This window comes from Octopus sinensis, linkage group LG30 (assembly GCF_006345805.1).
Source record: "Octopus sinensis linkage group LG30, ASM634580v1, whole genome shotgun sequence".
In the NCBI taxonomy this organism is placed as follows: domain Eukaryota; kingdom Metazoa; phylum Mollusca; class Cephalopoda; order Octopoda; family Octopodidae; genus Octopus; species Octopus sinensis.
Window position 1 is genome coordinate 4,102,981 of NC_043026.1, and position 21,447 is coordinate 4,124,427.

At 44.5% G+C, this 21,447-nt stretch overlaps 1 protein-coding gene across 1 annotated transcript in view; it reads left to right on the top strand.

Annotated features, from left to right (window-relative positions):
• Positions 1 to 21,447, top strand: part of LOC115226642 (lysM and putative peptidoglycan-binding domain-containing protein 2) — a gene marked incomplete at its 5' end in the record, with an annotated part of 81,963 nt that overhangs the window by 518 nt on the left and 59,998 nt on the right. The gene's annotated exons all lie outside the window — the stretch shown is intronic.

Here is a 21,447-nt window from a genome sequence, read left to right on the forward strand (position 1 = left end):
TTGTTTGTCCTCTCTGTGCTTAGCCCCTTGTGTATACTAAAGAAATAGGTAATTCGTCTGCCGTTACGTTCTGAGTTCAAATCCCGCCGAGGTCGACTTTGCCTTTCATCCTTTCGGGGTCGATAAATTGGTTAATATAGGGCGTAACAAATATCAGAAAATCAAAAAATAAATGTGTGTAATAGGTGTAAAACAACTTCCTATGAACGAATATGAAAAAAAAAATTCGCGCACGCGAAAGGGGGGTGGGGGAGAGGCCTCGGAAAATTCACATCGGGAAGTTCCGAAAGCGTCTGAGGAGCTGACCCGGGCACCAAAACAAAAAAAAAAATAGTGTAATATGTGTAAAACTACTTGCTCTAAACGAATATGACAAAAAAAAATGCGCTCTCGCGAAAGAGGGGTGGGGGAGAGGCCTCGGAATATTTATATCGGGAATTTCCGAAAGCGTCTGAACCGGGCACAAAAACAAAAACAAAAACAGCGTAATAGGTGTAAAACAACTTGCTCTAAACGACTATCATGAAAAAAATGCGCGCTCGCGAAAGGGGGGTGGGGGAGAGGCTTCGGAAATTTCACATCTTCAGTCCACGGCCTTTAAACTAAGAAAAAATAGTGTAATTGGTGTAAAACTACTTGTTCTAAACGAGTATCAAGAACACACACTCACACATGAATCATAAACTCCGTATTTCGCAAAAAAAAATAAAATAAAGAGAAGAAATTCTGGAAAAAGTGAAGTGAATTAAGTACCAGTTACGCACTGGGGTAGATGTAATCGACTAAATCCCTTTGTCTGTCTTTGTTTGTCCCCCCTGTGTTTAGCCCCTTGTGGGTAGTAAAGAAATATATATTTGGTAGTATCGTTGTTGTTACGACAGCTGTGGGTGGTAAAAATCGGTAGATAGATAACACAGACTCGAGTTCAAATCTCGAACCCGACCGATTTCGACTTTCGTCATTCTTTTCAGGCATACGTTGCTCTTACGGCGGTAATAGATAGTAGAATATAATTACAATACACCAATGTCTTTATGTTCCAAGTACAAATCACGTGCGTGGTAGAATTCGTAATGGTTAAGAAGTTGATGTTATTTTGAAGACTGTGAGTAGTGGAATGGGTGTCAAGTGATCGCAATTGGCAAATGTATGCCTCCTTCCCTTTGTGTATATAATGTGCCGAAATCCCGCCCTAAGTCGAATTTGCTTTTCATAATCTTTCTACGATCGATGTTGTTATTATTGTATGGCGGCGGTGGATGTCACAATAGTTAAAGCAGCCGTTGTTATTAAAATGTAATGTCGTTTACGTACTTATATATTTCTTTACTAAACACAGAGGGGACAAACAAGGACAGATAAAGGGATTAAGTCGATTACATCGACCCCAGTGCGTAACTGGTACTTAATTTATCGACCCCCGAAAGGAGGAAAGGCAAAGTCGACCTCGGCGGAATTTGAACTCGGAACGTTTACATACATATATCGAGTTCAAATACCACTTAGTTATGATTTTTCCCCTTTCGTCCTTCCAGGGCCGATTTTATCGAGTGTCCAGCCCCCCACCCCCTGCCTAAATTTTGTGACTTTCGTTTATGCTAGAAATTAATATTTGTTGTTATTTGCTTCGTCGCTTGAACAGCTGGCAAAATGCTTCGAGGTGTTTCAGCAAGACCCTTTGCCTGGAACCCACGAAAGTTGGTAAATTCATCATATATACCCTGCTCGTTACGTTCTGAGTTCAAATTCCGCCGAGGTCGACTTTGCCTTTCATCCTTTCGGGGTCGATAAATAAAGTACCAGTTTCCCACTGGGGTCGATGTAATCGACTTAAACCCTTTGTCTGTCCTTGTTTGTCCCCTCTATGTTTAACCCAGGAGTGGCTGTGTGGTAAGTAGCTTGCTAACCAACCACATGGTTCCGGGTTCAGTCCCACTGCATGGCATCTTGGGCAAGTGTCTTCTGCTATAGCCCCGGGCCGACCAATGCCTTGTGAGTGGATTTGGTAGACGGAAACTGAAAGAAGCCCGTCGTATATATATATATATATGTATGTGTATGTGTGTGTGTTTGTCCCCCTAGCATTGCTTGACAACCGATGCTGGTGTGTTTATGTCCCCGTCACTTAGCGGTTCGGCAAAAGAGACCGATAGAATAAGTACTGGGCTTACAAAAAGAATAAGTCCCGGGGTCGAGTTGCTCGATTAAAGGCGGTGCTCCAGCATGGTCGCAGTCAAATGACTGAAACAAGTAAAAGAGTAATACCATGCTCGCTCAATAATTGAATCATAAAATCATAACGGAACAGTAATTTCTGTGTTCCTTGTCATGAAATACGGCGGTAATTGTTTTGAGAAAAGCTCTGCACAGCCCACAGCTAGTTGTATAACGATGAGGGTGCCAGTTGTTTGGAGGAAGCACTGCACCCCCTCCCCCAGCTAGTTGTATTATGATGAGGGTAGCAGTTGATTTGAGAAAGCACTGCATATTCCACAGCTAGTTGTATTATGATAAGAGTGGTGGCAGTTGTTTTGAGAAGGCACTGCCCATGGGCACGGGGACAGGGGATCAACAGGTGCAAGGATACCTCCTAAAATTTTTGTTCTGTGCAAAAGCAAAATATGCATTCCTGCTTTTGTCAGGTTTAGAAAACACTGTGTGAAAAGTGATCTGTAAAATGCAACTTGATGTTAGGTTTCTTCTCAAAAGACAAAAATAAATTTTAAAAAGCAATAAGACCATCATCATCATCATCGTTTAACGTCCGTTTTCCATGCTGGCATAGGTTGGACAGTTCAACCGGGGTCTGGGAAGCCAGAAGGCTGCACCAGGCTTCAGTCTGATCTGGCAGTGTTTCTACAGCTGGATGCCCTTCCTAACGCCAACCGCTCCTTGAGTGTAGTGGGTGCTTTTTACATGCCACCGGCACAGGTGCCAGGCTAGGCTGGCATCGGCCACAATCAGTTGGTGCTTTTTACGTGCCACCGGCACAAGTGCCAGGCGAGGCTGGCATCGGCCACAATTGGTTGGTGCTTTTTACGTGCCACCGGCACAGGTGCCAGGCGAGGCTGGCATCAGCCACAATTGGTTGGTGCTTTTTACGTGCCAGGTGAGGCTGGCAATGGCCACGATCGGTTCGTGCTTTTTACGTGCCACCGGCACAGGTGCCAGGTGAGGCTGGCAACGGCCACAATTGGTTGGTGCTAGGTGAGGCTGGCAACGGCCACGAGCGGTTGGTGCTTTTTACGTGCCACCAGCACAGGTGCCAGGCGAGGCTGGCAACGACTACGATTGGTTGGTGCTTTTTACGTGCCACTGGCACAGGTGCCAGGTGAGGCTGGCAACAGCCACGATCGGTTGGTGCTTTTTACGTGCCACCGGCATGGGGCTTATTTGTAAAAATTTTTGGACCTGGGTTTGTATCCCCTAAGCAAATTTCTTTCTTGGCACTGCTCATCTCACAACTAGTTCTATCATGATGAGGATGGTAGTTGTTTTTAGAAAGCACTGCTCATTCCACAATTAGTGGTAACCTGATTTGGCACTGAGCTTGATGTAAAAAGATGAGAAAAATAAGGATGGAAGAGTGAGTCAAATTCCACCAGAAACATCTTGCATTCATTTAGTTGTATTATCTCTCTCTATATATAAAGGGCAAAATGTATGTCTGTGTGTGTGTGTGTGTCCTTTATACAAATCCACAATTTTGCAGTTAGAGGGCTCACACTTTCTATGGTCATTCAAAACTGTCCAAGGGTGGTTGTGCACATCTTTACATTTCTCCAGTCACCCCGCAAATTTCTCTATATATAAACAGCAAAATGTCTGTGTGTGTCCCCTTTATACAAAGCCACAATTTTTCAGTTAGTGGGCTCGCACTTTCTATGGTCATTCAAAACTGTCCAAGGGTGGTTGTGCACATCTTTACATTTCTCCAGTCACCCCGCAAATTTCTCTATATATAAACAGCAAAATGTCTGTGTGTGTCCCCTTTATACAAAGCCACAATTTTTCAGTTAGTGGGCTCGCACTTTCTATGGTCATTCAAAACCGTCCAAGGGTGGTTGTGCACATCTTTACATTTCTCCAGTCACCCCGCAAATTTCTCTATATATAAACAGCAAAATGTCTGTGTGTGTCCCCTTTATACAAAGCCACAATTTTTCAGTTAGTGGGCTCGCACTTTCTATGGTCATTCAAAACCGTCCAAGGGTGGTTGTGCACATCTTTACATTTCTCCAGTCACCCCGCAAATCTCTATATATATAAACGGCAAAATGTCTGTGTGTGTCCCCTTTATACAAAGCCACAATTTTTCAGTTTGTGGGCTCGCACTTTCTATGGTCATTCAAAACCGTCCAAGGGTGGTTGTGCACATCTTTACATTTCTCCAGTCACCCCGCAAATTTCTCTATATATAAACAGCAAAATGTCTGTGTGTGTCCCCTTTATACAAAGCCACAATTTTTCAGTTAGTGGGCTCGCACTTTCTATGGTCATTCAAAACTGTCCAAGGGTGGTTGTGCACATCTTTACATTTCTCCAGTCACCCCGCAAATCTCTATATATATAAACGGCAAAATGTCTGCGTGCGTGTCCTTTATACAAATCCACAATTTTTCAGTTAGACGGTTCACACTTTCTATGGTCATTCAAAACCGTCCAAGGGTGGTCGTGCATATCTTTACATTTCCCCAGTCACCTCGCAAAGCCATTAAAAAAATCAATAGAAGTGACTTTTTTGTGAATTTTCTATCCAAAACCCAATCAAAATGCCCGAAACTTGATGCACCAATTGAATGCCAGCTAGCAGTATGTGATTGGTCGGAGATTTGGACAGTACTCGCGTGTATGTGCATTGCCGGGTCATAATGCTAGTGCATAAATAAATTTGTTGGAAATTCATCAACCCGTTAGCATTTGCTTAGGGGATACAAACCCAGGTCCAAAATGCTAACAGGTTGATGAATTTCCAACAGCCGACAATTAGTGAAGGCGCATGGCTCAGTGGTTAGAGTGTCGGGCTCACAACCATGAGGTAGTGGGTTCGATTCTCAGACCAGGCTGTATGTTGTGTTCTTGAACAAGATACTTTATTTCTTGTTGCTCCAGTTCACTCACCTGTAGAAATGAGTTTCAATGTCACTGGTGCCAAGCAGTATCAGCCTTTGCGGCGAGCTGGCAGAATTGTTAGCACGCTGGGCGAAATGCTTAGCCGTATTTCGTCTGCCGTTACATTCTGAGTTCAAATTCCGCCGAGGTCGACTTTGCCTTTCATCTTTTCAGGGTCGATAAATTAAATACCAGTTATGCCCTGGGGTCGATGCAATCGACTTAATCCGTTTGTTTGTCCTTGTTTGTCCCCTCTATGTTTAGCCCCTTGTGGGTAATAAAGAAACATGTATCAGCCTTTGCCTTTCCCTTGGATAACATCATTGACATGGAGGGGAGGCTGGTATGCATGGGCAACTTCTGGCCTTCTGCAAACAACCTTGCCTGGACTTGTGCTTGAAGGGAACTTTCTAGGTGCAATTCCATGGTCACTCATGACCGAAGGGGATCTGTACATGTTTTATCAGGCCCAAATACTCTACCTGTTTTATGGTCAGAACACAGGTCTGTTACATGCTTCAAGGGGAGCGGGCAAGTGAATTACATTGACCCCGATACTTGACTGTGTGCTTTATTTTATTTTTCCCAAGGGATGAAAGGCAAAGTTGACCTTGGTGGGATATGAACTCGGAACCCAAAGAAATACTGCTAAGCACTTTATCTGCTGTACTCACAATTCTGCCAGCTCACTGCCTTATGGAGCCACCTATAGATGCAGTTTAAACTTTTGCTCAGCCTTTACTGAGTTCAAATCCTGCCTGAATAGACTCTGCTTTTCATATCCTTCCTATGTCAATAAGACAAGGTACCAATAAAGGGAAGGGACTCACTACCATGAGGTAGTGGGTTCGATTCTCAGACCAGGCTGTGTGTTGTGTTCTTGAACAAGATACTTTATTTCATGTTGTTCCAATTCACTCATCTGTAGAAATGAGTTTCAATGTCACAGGTGCCAAGCTGTATCAGCCTTTGCCTTTCCCTTGGATAACATCATTGACGTGGAGGGGAGGCTGGTATGCATGGGCGACTGCTGGTCTTCTATGTTGTGGGTATGCGACACATCTGCTTAAGACAGAAAATTCTCCTCATCACAATCACATCATCATCATCATCATTGTTTAACGTTTGTCTTCTATGCTGGCGTGGTTGGGACAGTTTAACAGGAGCCAACCTGGCAGAAGCCTCCACCAGACGTCCGTGTCTGTTTTGGCAGGATTTTTACAGCTGGATGCCCTTCCTAACACCAACCAACCAGCAGAGTGGACAGAGTGCTTTTTACTTGGCACACACATGTTTGCTTTTTCCATGTTGGTCTGAGTTGAATGAGAACTTTATAAAGACATAATTCCCATGCATGCATCTATCCATCTTCTTCCCCCACTATTCCTGGGAGGGTTGTGCAGGCAAAATAATTCAGGCACCATTTCCATAGGGTCCTGTCAGAAGCATTCGCCATAACCCATTTCAGCTGGTTTCTCAAGTGTGACACTGTGACTATGGATATTATCCAAACATCTCATTCTTGCATGCTCTGCCCTGAAGGTCTCCTCCCTGTTGGCTCACCTCAAAGAATTTAGTTCTTTCAGATTCTTGAAGAATCTGATTCTTTTGGATTCTTGAAAAGTCCAATCCATGTAAGATATTTGTTGTTTTTTTTTTCTTCAATTTCTGCAATTTCAACCAATCATTGACGTCCATTGAGGTAAAATACATTCTGTGCCGTATGAATATGTCCCTCGTTTAAGAAACAGATTGGGTTTAGGATCTTTTCTGTTTGAACGGCAGTTTTTAACATAATTTCTAGGTAACTAAAAAATTTTAAACATCATATACTGGTAGAATGTGTTTATAAAACATCTTTTTCTCTTGGATTTATTGAGAAAATTCTAGAGTTTGTAAGATATTTGTTGTTTTTTTTTCTTCAATTTCTGCAATTTCAACCAATCAATTACATCCATTGAGGTAAAAAAACATTCTGTGCCGTATGAATATGTCCCTCGTTTATGAAACAGATTGGGTTTATTTACATTTGTGGAGAAAAAAAAGATACCCTTCCCCCTAACCCTAACCCTAAAACAGATTGAAATGCAATAGATCGATACTAGGGTCATAATCATGGGTGACAATTTCATATGACACCGCTAGAAAAAACTGCCGTTCAAACCGAAAAGATCCCTTTAATGCTTCAAGTGCTTAATATGGAATGGAAGCACTCCGTCGGTTACGATGACGAGGGTTCCGGTTGATCCGATCAACGGAACAGCCTGCTCGTGAAATTAATGTGTAAGTGGCTGAGCACTCCACAGACACGTGTACCCTTAACGTAGTTCTCGGGGATATTCAGCGTGACACAGAGAGCGACAAGGCCGGCCCTTTGAAATACAGGTACAACAGAAACAGGAAGTAAGAGTGAGAGAAAGTTGTGGTGAAAGAGTACAGCAGGGATCACCACCATCCCCTGTTGGAGCCTCGTGGAACTTTAGGTGTTTTCGCTCAATAAACACTCACAACGCCCGGTCTGGGATTCGAAACCGCGATCCTATGACCGCGAGTCCGCTGCCCTAACCACTGGGCCATTGTGCCTCCACTGTGCTTAAATAATACCAGGGCATAAAGCAGGAAAAAAATCCCGGATCCAGATTCACAAGGAAAGAGCAGGAACAACATTTCATATCTCGAGTTGACACCCCCTACCGACATTACCCTTATACTTCCTCTCAGATCATTAATCCCGTTTCTTATCCTTCAACTACTCCCCTCTTGCCTCGCGTTTTCCCTTCACTACCCTCTCAACTGTCCCTGCTTTTCCTCCTCGTTCCGTTCCTCTTTCCATTGGCTTCTCCCACATTGTTTCTCCTACTATTTCTTCTTCATGTATGGTTACTCTCTTTTACTCTTTTACTTGTTTCAGTCATTTGACTGCGGCCATGCTGGAGCACCGCCTGTAGTCGAGCAAATCGACCCCGGGACTTATTCTTTTTGTAAGCCCAGTACTTACTCCATCGGTCGCTTTTTGCCGAACCGCTAAGTGACGGGGACACAAACACACCAGCATCGGTTGCCAAGCAATGCTAGGGGGACAAACACAGACACACAAACACACACATATATACATATATATACGACGGGCTTCTTTCAGTTTCCATCTACCAAATCCACTCACAAGGCATTGGTCGCCTGTAGTCGAGCAAATCGACCCCGGGACTTATTCTTTGTAAGCCCAGTACTTATTCTATTGGTCTCTTTTGCCGAACCGCTAAGTGACGGAGACGTAAACACACCAGCATCGGTTGCCAAGCAATGCTAGGGGGACAAACACAGACACACAAACACATATATATACGACGGGCTTCTTTCAGTTTCCATCTACCAAATCCACTCACAAGGCATTGGTCGGCCCGGGGCTATAGTAGAAGACACTTGCCCAAGATGTCACGCAGTGGAACAGAACCCGGAACCATGTGGTTGGTTAGCAAGCTACTTACCACACAGCCACTCCCCTGCATTTCTTATCAGTTGTAGCCATTGTTTTTTTTTTTTTTAAACTTACAGGATGTGAAACTCTGGTGTCTCTCATTAATTTCTCTCCTGTCAACTTCTCCTTCAAAAGAGACTCTGTCTGAAGTGTTTGATTTTTTTTTCCACTCCCTGTGGCAACCCCTATTATCATCATTATCATCATCACCATCATTGTTTAACGTCCGTTTTCCATGCTTGTACGGGTTGGACGGTTTAACTGGGGTCTGTGAAGCCGGAAGGCATCATCAGGCCCAGTCAGATTTGGCAGTGTTTCTACGGCTGGATGCCCTTCCTAACGCCAACCACTCCGAGAGTGTAGTGGGTGTTTTTTATGTGCCACCGACACAGGTGCCAGACGAGGCTGGCAGACGGCCACGCTCGGATGGTGTTTTTAATGTGCCACCGACACAGGTGCCAGACGAGGCTGGTGAACGGCCATGATCGGATGGGGTTTTTTATGTGCCACCGACACAGGTGCCAGACGAGGCTGGCAGACGCCCACGCTCGGATGGTGTTTTTTATGTGCCACCGACACAGGTGCCAGACGAGGCTGGCAGACGCCCACGCTCGGATGGTGTTTTTTATGTGCCACCGACACAGGTGCCAGACGAGGCTGGCAGACGGCCACGCTCGGATGGTGTTTTTAATGTGCCACCGACACAGGTGCCAGACGAGGCTGGTGAACGGCCATGATCGGATGGGGTTTTTTATGTGCCACCGACACAGGTGCCAGACGAGGCTGGCAGACGCCCACGCTCGGATGGTGTTTTTTATGTGCCACCGACACAGGTGCCAGACGAGGCTGGCAGACGCCCACGCTCGGATGGTGTTTTTTATGTGCCAACGACACAGGTGCCAGACGAGGCTGGCAGACGGCCACGCTCGGATGGTGTTTTTTAATGCCACCGACACAGGTGCCAGACGAGGCTGGCAGATGACCACGCTCGGATGGTGTTTTTTATGTGCCACCGACACAGGTGCCAGACGAGACTGGCGAACGGCCACGATCGGATGGTGTTTTTTCGTGTCACCGACACAGGTGCCAGACGAGGCTGGCAGATGGCCACGATCGGATGGTGTTTTTTAGTGCCACCGACACAGGTGCCAGACGAGGCTGGCAGACGGCCACGCTCGAATGGTGTTTTTTAGTGCCACCGACACAGGTGCCAGACGAGGCTGGCAGACGGCCACGCTCGGATGGTGTTTTTTAGTGCCACCGACACAGGTGCCAGACGAGGCTGGCAGACGGCCACGCTCGGATGGTGTTTTTTAGTGCCACCGACACAGGTGCCAGACGAGGCTGGCAGACGTCCACGCTCGGATGGTGTTTTTTATGTGCCACCGACACAGGTGCCAGACGAGGCTGGCAGACGGCCACGCTCGGATGGTGTTTTTTATGTGCCACCGACACAGGTGCCAGACGAGGCTGGCAGACGGCCACGCTCAGATGGTGTTTTTTATGTGCCACCAACACAGGTGCCAGACGAGGCTGGCGAACGGCCACGCTCGGATGGTGTTTTCTATGTGCCACCGACACAGGTGCCAGACGAGGCTGGCAGACGGCCACGCTCGGATGGTGTGCATGGGACTGGTATGCATGGGCAACTTCTGGCCTTCTGCAAACAACCTTGCCTGGACTTGTGCTTGAAGGGAACTTTCTAGGTGCAATTCCATGGTCATTCATGACCGAAGGGGATCTGTACATGTTTTATCAGGCCCAAATACTCTACCTGTTTTATGGTCAGAACACAGGTCTGTTACATGCTTCAAGGGGAGCAGGCAAGTGAATTACATCGACCCCGATACTTGTCTGTGTGCTTTATTTTATCTTTCCCAAGGGATGAAAGGCAAAGTTGACCATGGTGGGATATGAACTCGGAACGCAAAGAAATACTGCTAAGCACTTTATCTGCTGTACTCACAATTCTGCCAGCTCACTGCCTTATGGAGCCACCTATAGATGCAGTTTAAACTTTTGCTCAGCCTTTACTGAGTTCAAATCCTGCCTGAATAGACTCAGGTGCCAGACGAGGCTGGCAGACGGCCACGCTCGGAAGGTGTTTTTTATGTGCCACCGACACAGGTGCCAGACGAGGCTGGCAGACGGCCACGCTCGGATGGTGTTTTTTATGTGCCACCGACACAGGTACCAGACGAGGCTGGCAGACAGCCACGCTCGGATGGTGTTTTTTATGTGCCACCGACACAGGTGGCAGATGGCCACGATCGGATGGTGTTTTTTATGTGCCACCGACACAGGTGCCAGACGAGGCTGGCGAACGGCCACGATCGGATGGTGTTTGTTACGTGCCCACAAGGATGCTTATTTACCCATCCATTATGATATTTCGAAAACGATGTCTTTCCACTGCAAACTGCTAAAGATTCAAAGCTTCTTTTCATGAACTGAAGTCAAACTGTTCTTGCCTTCATTTTCCATTACCTGAAGTCAATTTCAGAGTGGTCATACACTGTAAGCACGTAGCAAGTACTTTCCTTTACCTCTACTTTTTCAAGTAGGTATTACATTGTCATTTTGAACATACCAATCATATTTCTCTCTGAAAAAATAGCTACGTTTGCTGTTGAATAAAATAAACTTACAGAGTGAGAGTTTCAACGTCTTCCTTAAATTTCCTTACATCATTTATGTGGCTGTTTCTGACAAGAAATTTCGTTTTCATCTAAAACAACTATATTTTGTAGTCATTATCCGTAATCTACTCCCCAAACACTTCAATAGTTCTCCTTTGCATCGCTTGCAAACTTATATATTCCATGATCATTAAAGTGCAATGACCTCCACAGTAACCAGCCTTCAATTTGATTTTCTGTCCCTAGATTGACTTGACTTGACTTGAGACAGCATTCACCCGGGGTGGGTTGAACTGGCTTCATTCATCCTCAATGCTGCATCTCTCACAAACGCCGACCAGGCGTGGCGGTTTGAGGCTAACAACCACGTGATCTCCAACCACTCCTTATTCCAGCAGCGAACGCCGTAGATATGGGGGCCTAGGTTGGGTTCCAGATCAGTCTTGACTGTCATCAGCCAGGTTTTTCGTTGTCCACCACATCGCTTTCGCCAACCCTGAAGGGGAGCTGGGACAATTGCTTCGTAGGTTGGGTTCCAGATCAGCCTTGACTGTCATCAGCCAGGTTTTTCGTTGTCCACCACATCGCTTTCGCCAACCCTGAAGGGGAGCTGGGGCAATTGCTTTGTGGGTTGGGTTCCAGATCAGCCTTGACTATCATCAGCCAGGTTTTTTGTTGTCCACCACATCGCTTTCGCCAACCCTGAAGGGGAGCTGGGGCAATTGCTTCGTGGGTTGGGTTCCAGATCAGCCTTGACTGTCATCAGCCAGGTTTTTCGTTGTCCACCACATCGCTTTCGCCAACCCTGAAGGGGAGCTGGGGCAATTGCTTTGTGGGTTGGGTTCCAGATCAGCCTTGACTGTCATCAGCCAGGTTTTTCGTTGTCCACCACATCGCTTTCGCCAACCCTGAAGGGGAGCTGGGGCAATTGCTTCGTGGGTTGGGTTCCAGATCAGCCTTGACTGTCATCAGCCAGGTTTTTTGTTGTCCACCACATCGCTTTCGCCAACCCTGAAGGGGAGCTGGGACAATTGCTTCGTAGGTTGGGTTCCAGATCAGCCTTGACTGTCATCAGCCAGGTTTTTCGTTGTCCACCACATCGCTTTCGCCAACCCTGAAGGGGAGCTAAGGGAAGTTCCTAGATTAATCAGAAACATAGATTGCTGTGCTACTCATAAACCTTCTCATTAGTTCAATTATTTGCCCACAGAAAAATGACCCCACTCAAAATGTAGAAAAAAAGCATACTTGATGAAAATTACAGATGCATAAGAGGTACAGTTGAAACAGAATGGTAGTGGTGACCCCCTTCGGTCAGACACTGACCATGGGTTTGCACCTAGAGAGTTACCCTCTGAGGCACAAGTCTGGGCAAGGTTGTTTTATGGAAGACCAGCAGTCGCCCATGCATACCAGCCTCCCCTCTCCACGTCACCGATGTTGTCCAAGGGAAAGGCAAGGGCCGATACAGCTTGGCACCTGTGACGTCGCAACTCATTTCTACAGCTGAGTGAACTGGAGCAACGTGAAATAAAGTGTCTTGCTCAAGAACACAACACGCAGCCCGCTCCGGGATTCGAGCTCACAACCTCACGATCGTAAGTTCGATGCTCTAACCACTGAGCCACGCGCCAAGATTTTGAGTGGCAGATATACAGGAACAATAAACTTTTGGTAATGTCATGCAAATTGTCAAAGTTTTAAATCCAAAACATTTGCTGCACATCTGTAGTTAGCAAAGCAAAGTTCAAGTGAGCTAAAGTCATGTTTAAACATGGCCACAATCATAAATATTCATTCAGATTACTTGCAGCTTAAATATCAACAACTTAATGCGGTTTATTTATTGTTTTTCCACTGTCATATGTTGTATAAGATAATGAAATGTAGGGCACAGCCATGGTTAAAAAGTTTCCTTTGCTGTCGTGGGAGTTCTGGATTGGTTCCACTGTGTGGAACCTTGTGGAAGTGTCTAAGGCGGCGAGCTGGCAGAAACGTTAGCACGCTGGGCGAAATGCGTAGCCGTATTTCGTCTGCCGTTACGTTCTGAGTTCAAATTCCGCTGAGATCGACTTTGCCTTTCATCCTTTCGGGGTCGATAAATTAAGTACCAGTTATGCCCTGGGGTCGATGTAATCGACTTGATCTGCTTGTGTGTCCTTGTTTGTCCCCTCTGTGTTTAGCCCCTTGTGGGTAGTAAAGAAATAGGAAGTGTCTACCGCTATGGCTCCTAGACCAATCAGTCCCTTGTGTGGGGAATTCGTGGGAATTGAAGGAAGTGTGTTACATTTAAGCGCGTGTGTGTGTCTGTGTGTGTATTTAATATATATATATATATATATATATAGTTCATGATATATATGTACGTATGTATGTGTGTGTGTACGTATGTATTTATGTGTGGAGGCGCAATGGCCCAGTGGTTAGGGCAGCGGACTCGCGGTCGTAGGATCGCGGTTTCGATTCCCAGACCGGGCGTTGTGAGTGTTTATTGAGCGAAAACACCTAAAAGCTCCACGAGGTTCCGGCAGGGGATGGTGGTGATCCCTGCTGTACTCTTTCACCACAACTTTCTCTCACTCTTTCTTCCTGTTTCTGTTGTACCTGTACTTCAAAGGGTCGGCCTTGTCACTCTCTGTGTCACGCTGAATATCCCCGAGAACTACGTTAAGGGTACACGTGTCTGTGGAGTGCTCGGGCCACTTACACGTTAATTTCACGAGCAGGCTGTTCCGTTGATTCGGATCAACCGGAACCCTCGTTGTCGTAACCGACGGAGTGCTTCCAAATGTATTTATGTATGTATGTATGTATGTATGTGCGCATCCACACATCCCACTGATGCAATGCTGAAACAGGTCACTGAAGCTGTTTCTATACAGGAATACAAACCCACTCTCAACCGAAAATCCGAATGGGGTAACATCCAGATTCCACTCAGGAGTACCATTCTATAACTACCCCTCTCTCTCTCATTTACATATATATACATATATATATATATATATATATATATATATATATATATATATATATATATATGTGTGTGGACGCGCAATGGCCTAGTGGTTAGGGCAGCGGACTCGTGGTCGCAGGATCGCGGTTTCGATTCCCAGACCGGGCGTGGTGTGTGTTTATTAAGCGAAAACACCTAAAAAGCTCCATGAGACTCTGGCAGGGGGTGGTGATCCCTGCTGTACTCTTTCACCACTCTTTCTTCTGTTGGCCTGCTCGCTTAGCCAGCGGGGTGGCGTCATTCGAAGGCTAAAACAATGCGAACGCATTGTGACCAGCGATATGTAACAACATCTGATGGTCTGGTCGGTCACATGATCACGTGATATATATATATATAATATAGGTACAGGAGTGGCTGTGTGGTAAGTAGCTTGCTTGCCAACCACATGGTTCTGGGTTCAGTCTCACCTCGTGGCACCTTGGGCAAGTGACTTCTAATATAGCCTTGGGCCGACCAAAGCCTTGTGAGTGGAATTTGTAGATGGAAACTAAACGAAGCCTGTTGTATATATGTATATATATATATATATATGTGTATATGTATATACATATATATGTATATATATATATATATATGTGTGTATGAGTATGTATATGTTTGTATGTCTGTGTTTGTCCCCCACCCCCAAACATTGCTTGGCAATCAATGCTGGTTGTGTTTACGTCCCCGTAACTTAGCAGTTCAGCAAAAGAAGAGACTGATAGAATAAGTACTAGGCTTCCAAAGAATAAGTCATGGAGTCGATTTGTTTGACTAAAGGCAGTGCTCCAGCATGGCCACAGTGAAATGACTGAATATATATATATATACACACACACACATACAGGAATAAGTAACATTGGTGTGTTTATGTCGACGTAACTTAGTGGTTTGGCAAAAGAGACTGATAGAATAAGTACAAGGTTTACAAAAAAGCAAGTCCTGGGATCGATTTCTTCAACTAAAAAACCCTTTAAGGCAGTGCTCCAGCATGGCCACAGTCAAATAACTGAAACAAGTAAAAGGATGAAAGAATATATAGCACCGGTCTCTAACTGTGGAGGAGGTAGACTCAGGAAGATGTGGGCTAAGATGGTGAAGCGTGATCTTTTGGTGTTGAGTGCCATGAAGGCAATGACAAGTGACTCAGGCTTGTGGTGATTTGCCGTGCTTCAAAAGACTTATCAAGCCAAGGGAAATCATAGTTGTGGCCATTGCTTCTTTTTCCATACCGAAGCTACTTGGTAAAATTTATTAATTATTAATATTCCTTTGTGGCTGTGTGGTAAGTAGCTTGTTTACCAACCACATGGTTCCGGGTTCAGTCCCACTGCGTGGTAGCTTGGGCAAGTGTCTTCTACTATAGCCTCGGGCCGACCAAAGCCTTGTGAGTGGTTTGGTAGACGGAAACTGAAAGAAGCCCGTCGTATATATGTATGTATATATATATGTATGTGTATGTGTCTGTGTTTGTCCCCCTAGCATTGCTTGACAACCGATGCTGGTGTGTTTATGTCACCGTTACCTAGCGGTTCGGCAAAAGAGACCAATAGAATAAGTCCTGGGGTCGAGTTGCTCGATTAAAGGCAGTGCTCCAGCATGGCCGCAGTCAAATGACTGAAACAAGTAAAAGAGTATATATATATATATATATATATTAAAATCGATCAACATCAATGGAATTTGTAGCTGTGGTACTAGTGCCGGTGGCACATAAGAGAACCATCAGAACGTGGCCGTAGCCAGCACTGCATCGACTGGCCTCCATGCTGGTGGCACGTGACAAACACCATCCGATCGTGGCTGTGCCATCCTCGCCTGGCCTCCGTGCCGGTGGCACGTAAAAGGCACCATCCGAGCGTGGCCGTTTGCCAGCCTCATCTGGCACCTGTGTCGGTGGCACATAAAAAGCACCCACTACACTCAAGGAGTGGTTGGCATTAGAAAGGGCATCCAGCTGTAGAAACAATGCCTGATCTGACTGGCCTGGTGCAGCCTTCGGTCTCCCCAGACCTCAGTTGAACCGTCCAACCCATGCTAGCATGGAAAGCAGACGTTAAACAATGATGATGATGATGATATACTATTCACTTAGCTACATTCTTTTATGGAAAAAGTCAACAGCCAATTATTACAAGCTTAAACACTGGAATTTGTATCTTTAACCTTTACATTGTCAAAGCAAAAGGATTTAAACCCAATAATACCAAAGGCTACAAAAATACTGTCACACCTTGTGTCTACCTCATAAAAAAAGAGACACCATCACACTTGTTTACAAATGTTTAACATACATGAATAAATTCTAAACAATAACTTAACACCAAATTTAATCAATAAAACCACCTTAGAACACTAATTACCATTTCATTCAAACATATACACACCCAAGGAAAATTTTAATTCAACAGAGACTGTATGAAGGCAAGACTAATTGTTTTTTTTATTTCTTTATTACCCACAAGGGGCTAAACACAGAGAGGACAAACAAGGACAGACAAACGGATTAAGTCGATTATATCGACCCCAGTGCGTAACTGGTACTTATTTAATCGACCCCGAAAAGATGAAAGGCAAAGTTGACCTTAGTGGAATTTGAACTCAGAATGTAAAGTCAGATGAAATACCTATTTCTTTACTACCCACAAGGGGCTAAACACAGAGAGGACAAACAAGGACAGACAAACGGATTAAGTCGATTATATCGACCCCAGTGCGTAACTGGTACTTATTTAATCGACCCCGAAAAGATGAAAGGCAAAGTTGACCTTAGTGGAATTTGAACTCAGAATGTAAAGTCAGATGAAATACCTATTTCTTTACTACCCACAAGGGGCTAAACACAGAGAGGACAAACAAGGACAGACAAACGGATTAAGTCGATTATATCGACCCCAGTGCGTAACTGGTACTTATTTAATCGACCCCGAAAAGATGAAAGGCATAGTCAACCTTGGTGGAATTTGAACTCAGAACGTAGCGGCAGATGAAATACTGCTAAGCATTTCACCCGCTGTGCTAACAATTCTGCCAGCTTGCCACCAGACTTTTTTGTAATGTATCATAGGCTGATGTTGGCTTAACTGTCTTAAACTTTGAAGTCACTGTCAACAGCATTCTTGTTTTTAACACTTTTGCATTCAAACCAACCATATCCAGCCAAAATATTGATTCTTTTAAGTTCAAAATGGCCAGATGCAACATGTCACATCTACTCTATAATATCATAGTAAAATTCAACAACCATCGCGACAGATACTGGTGTGGGGCAAATGGCACCTGTGCTGATGGCATGTAAAAGCACCCATTACACTCTCAGAGTGGTTGGCGTCAGGAAGGGCATCAAGCCAAAGAAACCATGCAAAATCAGATTTCAAGGTCAATCTGTGCCAAGCGGCTTTGGAGGAGACCCCTTTCGGTCACGAATGACCATGGGAATGGGATTGCACCTAGAAAGTTACCCTCCCAGGCACAAGTCCAAGCAAGGTTGTTTATGGAAGACCAGCAGTCGCCCATGCATACCGGCCTCCCCTCTCCATGCCACCAGTGTTATCCAAGGGAAAGGCAAAGGGGCCGATACAGCTTGGCACCTGTGACATCGCAACTCATTTCTACAGCTGAGTGAACTGGAGCAACGTGAAATAAAATACTTTGCTCAAGAACACAACGTGCAGCCCGGTCCGGGATTCGAACTCACAACCTCACAATCGTAAGATTGACGCTCTAACCACTGAGCCATACGCTTTCACATGGTGCTTTTTACGTACCACCTGCACAAGAGTCAGTCCAGTGGCACTGGCAACGACCTCGCTCGAATGTTTTGTTCACGTGCCACCGGCACAAGTGCCAGTAAGGCAATGTAGGTAACGATCATGCTCAAATGGTGCTCCATAATATATATATATATCTTTACTCTTTTACTTGTTTCAGTAGGTTGACTGCGGCCATGCTGGAGCACCGCCTTTAGTCAAGCAACTCGACCCCGGGACTTATTCTTTGTAAGCCCAGTACTTATTCTATCGGTTTCTTTTGCCGAACCGCTAAGTGACGGGGACGTAAAACCACCAGCATCGTTGTCAAGCAATGCTAGGGGGACAAACACAGACACACAAACATACACACACACACATACACACACACACACACACACACACATATATATATATATATATATATATATATATATATATATATATATATATATACACATATATATATACGACGGGCTTCTTTCAGTTTCCGTCTGCCAAATCTACTCACAAGGCTTTGGTCGGCCCGGGGCTATAGCAGAAGACACTTGCCCAAGATGCCACGCAGTGGGACTGAACCCGGAACCATGTGGTTGGTAAGCAAGCTACTTACCACACAGCCACTCCTGTGCCTATATATATATATATATCCACACATACAAGGGTTTCTTTTAGTTTCTGCCTACCAGCTCCACTCACAAGGCTTTGGTCAACCCAAGGCTATAATAGAAGACATACACCCTAGGTACCACAGAGTGGGACTGAACCGGGAACTATGTGGTTGGAAAGCAAGCCTCTTACTATACAGTTACCTATATTTATGTGTGTGGGAACAGGCACAGACTGGAGTATTTTAATGTAAATTCTTAATAACAATACATCGTTTATTCAATGAATAGAGAAGTATTTATGAGTTTGTCTTTTCAGATTTTCATTAAGATTATGTTGTTTGGTTTAGTGGTTGTGTAGATTATGTCATAGAATATGTACTTTAAATATATAGTCAGAGGCATGTCTGTAGTCGTGTGGTAAGAAATTTCCTTCCCATCCACATGGTTCTGGGTTCAGTCCCACTATGTGGCATCTTGGGCAAGTGTCTTTTATTATAGTCGTGAGCTGATGAAAGGGCAATCTTGATTTCCAGTTTAATGTGGAGGTTGTGTTTAAACACAGAATACTTCTTTATTTATCCTTGAGGGCAACCTTCATAAGCACTCATGATGCATAAAAAAAAACATTGGAAATAATTTTGCTGACAGGTGGGAGTCGTCTGCTACGGCCACCAGAATTGACAGTACCAGATCCCGTGGTTTCATCATCATCATCGTTTAACATCTGCCTTAAACGATGATGATAATGATGATGAACTTCGTCTGCTATGGCCACCAGAACTGGAAGTACCAGATCCCTTAGTTTCACCCTGCTGTGAGTTCCTCAGTGACAGATGCAGTTGATAGAATGTCATGGCTGAGCATACCTCAAACACCTGTATTTTATCGTGCTGCTGGACAGCCATCACTGAGGAACTCACAGCAGGGTGAAACCACAGGATCTGGTACTTCCAGTTCCGGTGGTCCTAACAGACATATTTCATCATCATTATCATCATCGTTTAAGGCAAATGTTAAACGATGATGATGATGATGATGATGATGAGAGTTGTCTGCTATGGTCATCGGAGCTGGAAGTACCAAGTCATGTAGTTTCACCCTGTTGTGAGTTTCTCAGTGACAGATGTCCAGCAGCACGAAAAAATACAAGTGTTTGAGGTATACTCAGCCATGACATTATATATACTGCATCATCATCATCATCATCATTGTTTAACATCTGCCTTAAACGATGATGATAATGATGATGAACTTCGTCTGCTATGGCCACCAGAACTGGAAGTACCAGATCCCTTAGTTTCACCCTGCTGTGAGTTCTTCAGTGACAGATGCAGTTGATAGAATGTAATGGCTGAGCATACCTCAAACACCTGTATTTTATCATGCTGCTGGACATCCATCACTGAGGAACTCACAGCAGGGTGAAACCACAGGATCCGGTACTTCAAGTTCTGGTGGCCGTAGCAGATGAATTTCATCATTATCATCATCGTTTAACCCTTTCGTTACTGTATTTACTTTGAGATGCTCTGTGTTTCTTTCAATTACTTTAAATATAACAAAGAATTTAGTAAAATAATTTAGTTATCATTCAGCTAGTGTTAGGAACATAAATTGTGACTAAGGTTCGGTGGAAGATTTTAATTCAAAACTTCTGAAAACAAGACATTTGTACTCAGAGCCAGGGGTGATTTCATCTGAGTTAGTATTGAAAGGGTTAAAAACACCTCTACATTTAGGCAGATGGACATTAGAAGCAGTTGAAAGGGTGTGGATTGAAGGAAGTTTAGGTTATTATTTCTGAAGATTTTGATTCAGAACTTATGAAAACAAGACATTTGTACTACAGAGCCAGAGCCGGTTTCAGCCAGATTGGTATCGAAAGGGTTAAACACACCTCTACATTTGGGCAGATGGACATTAGAAACAGTTGAAAGGGTGTGGACTGAAGGAAATTTAGGCTACTATTTCTAGCATATAGAGTGACCACATTAAGGTCTCCTTCTCTCATGTTTTCTGCTGATTATTTTTCTTCTTAACCCTTCCATGACTGTATTTATTTTGAGATGCTCTGAGTTTCTTTCAATTAATTTTAAATATAACAAAGAATTTAGTAAAATAACTTAGTTATCATTCAGTTAGTGTTAAGAACATAAATTGTGACTAAGGTTTGATGGAAGATTTTAATTCAAAACTTAAGAAAATAAAAGATTTGAACTCAGAGCCAGAGGTGGTTTCAGCCAGGTTGGTAACAAAAGGGTTAAGGCAGATGTGAAACAACGACGACGACGATGATGATGATGATGATGGTGGTGGTGATGGTGATTGTGATGATGATGATAATGATGATGATGGTGGTGGTGGTGATGATGATGGTGGGGTGGTGGTGGTGATGATGATTGTCTGCTATGGTCATCGGAACTGGAAGTACCAAGTCCCGTAGTTTCACCCTGCTGCGAGTTCCTCAGTGACAGATGTCCAGCAGCACGAAAAAATACAGGTGTCGGAGGTGTACTCAGCCTTGACATTATATATACTGCATCGTCATCATTGTTTAACATCCCCTTTTCTGTGCTAGCATGGGTGGGATATTTTGGCAAGAACAAACAAGCCAGAGGGCTGTGCCAAGTTCTGTGTCTGTTCTACAGGGTTTCTACAGCTGGATGCTCTTCCTGTCCCCAACCACTTAACAGAGTGTGCTGGGTGCCTTTCTTTACAGGACACCCGTCCTAGTGCCAGTGTCATCAAGTCCCTGCAATGATATTTGGTGACTCGTGCCCCTAATACAAATGTGTCTGTTTTATATCAAACCATTGATGTTATATCAGTGAAGGCGCATGGCTCAGTGGTTAGAGCGTCGAGC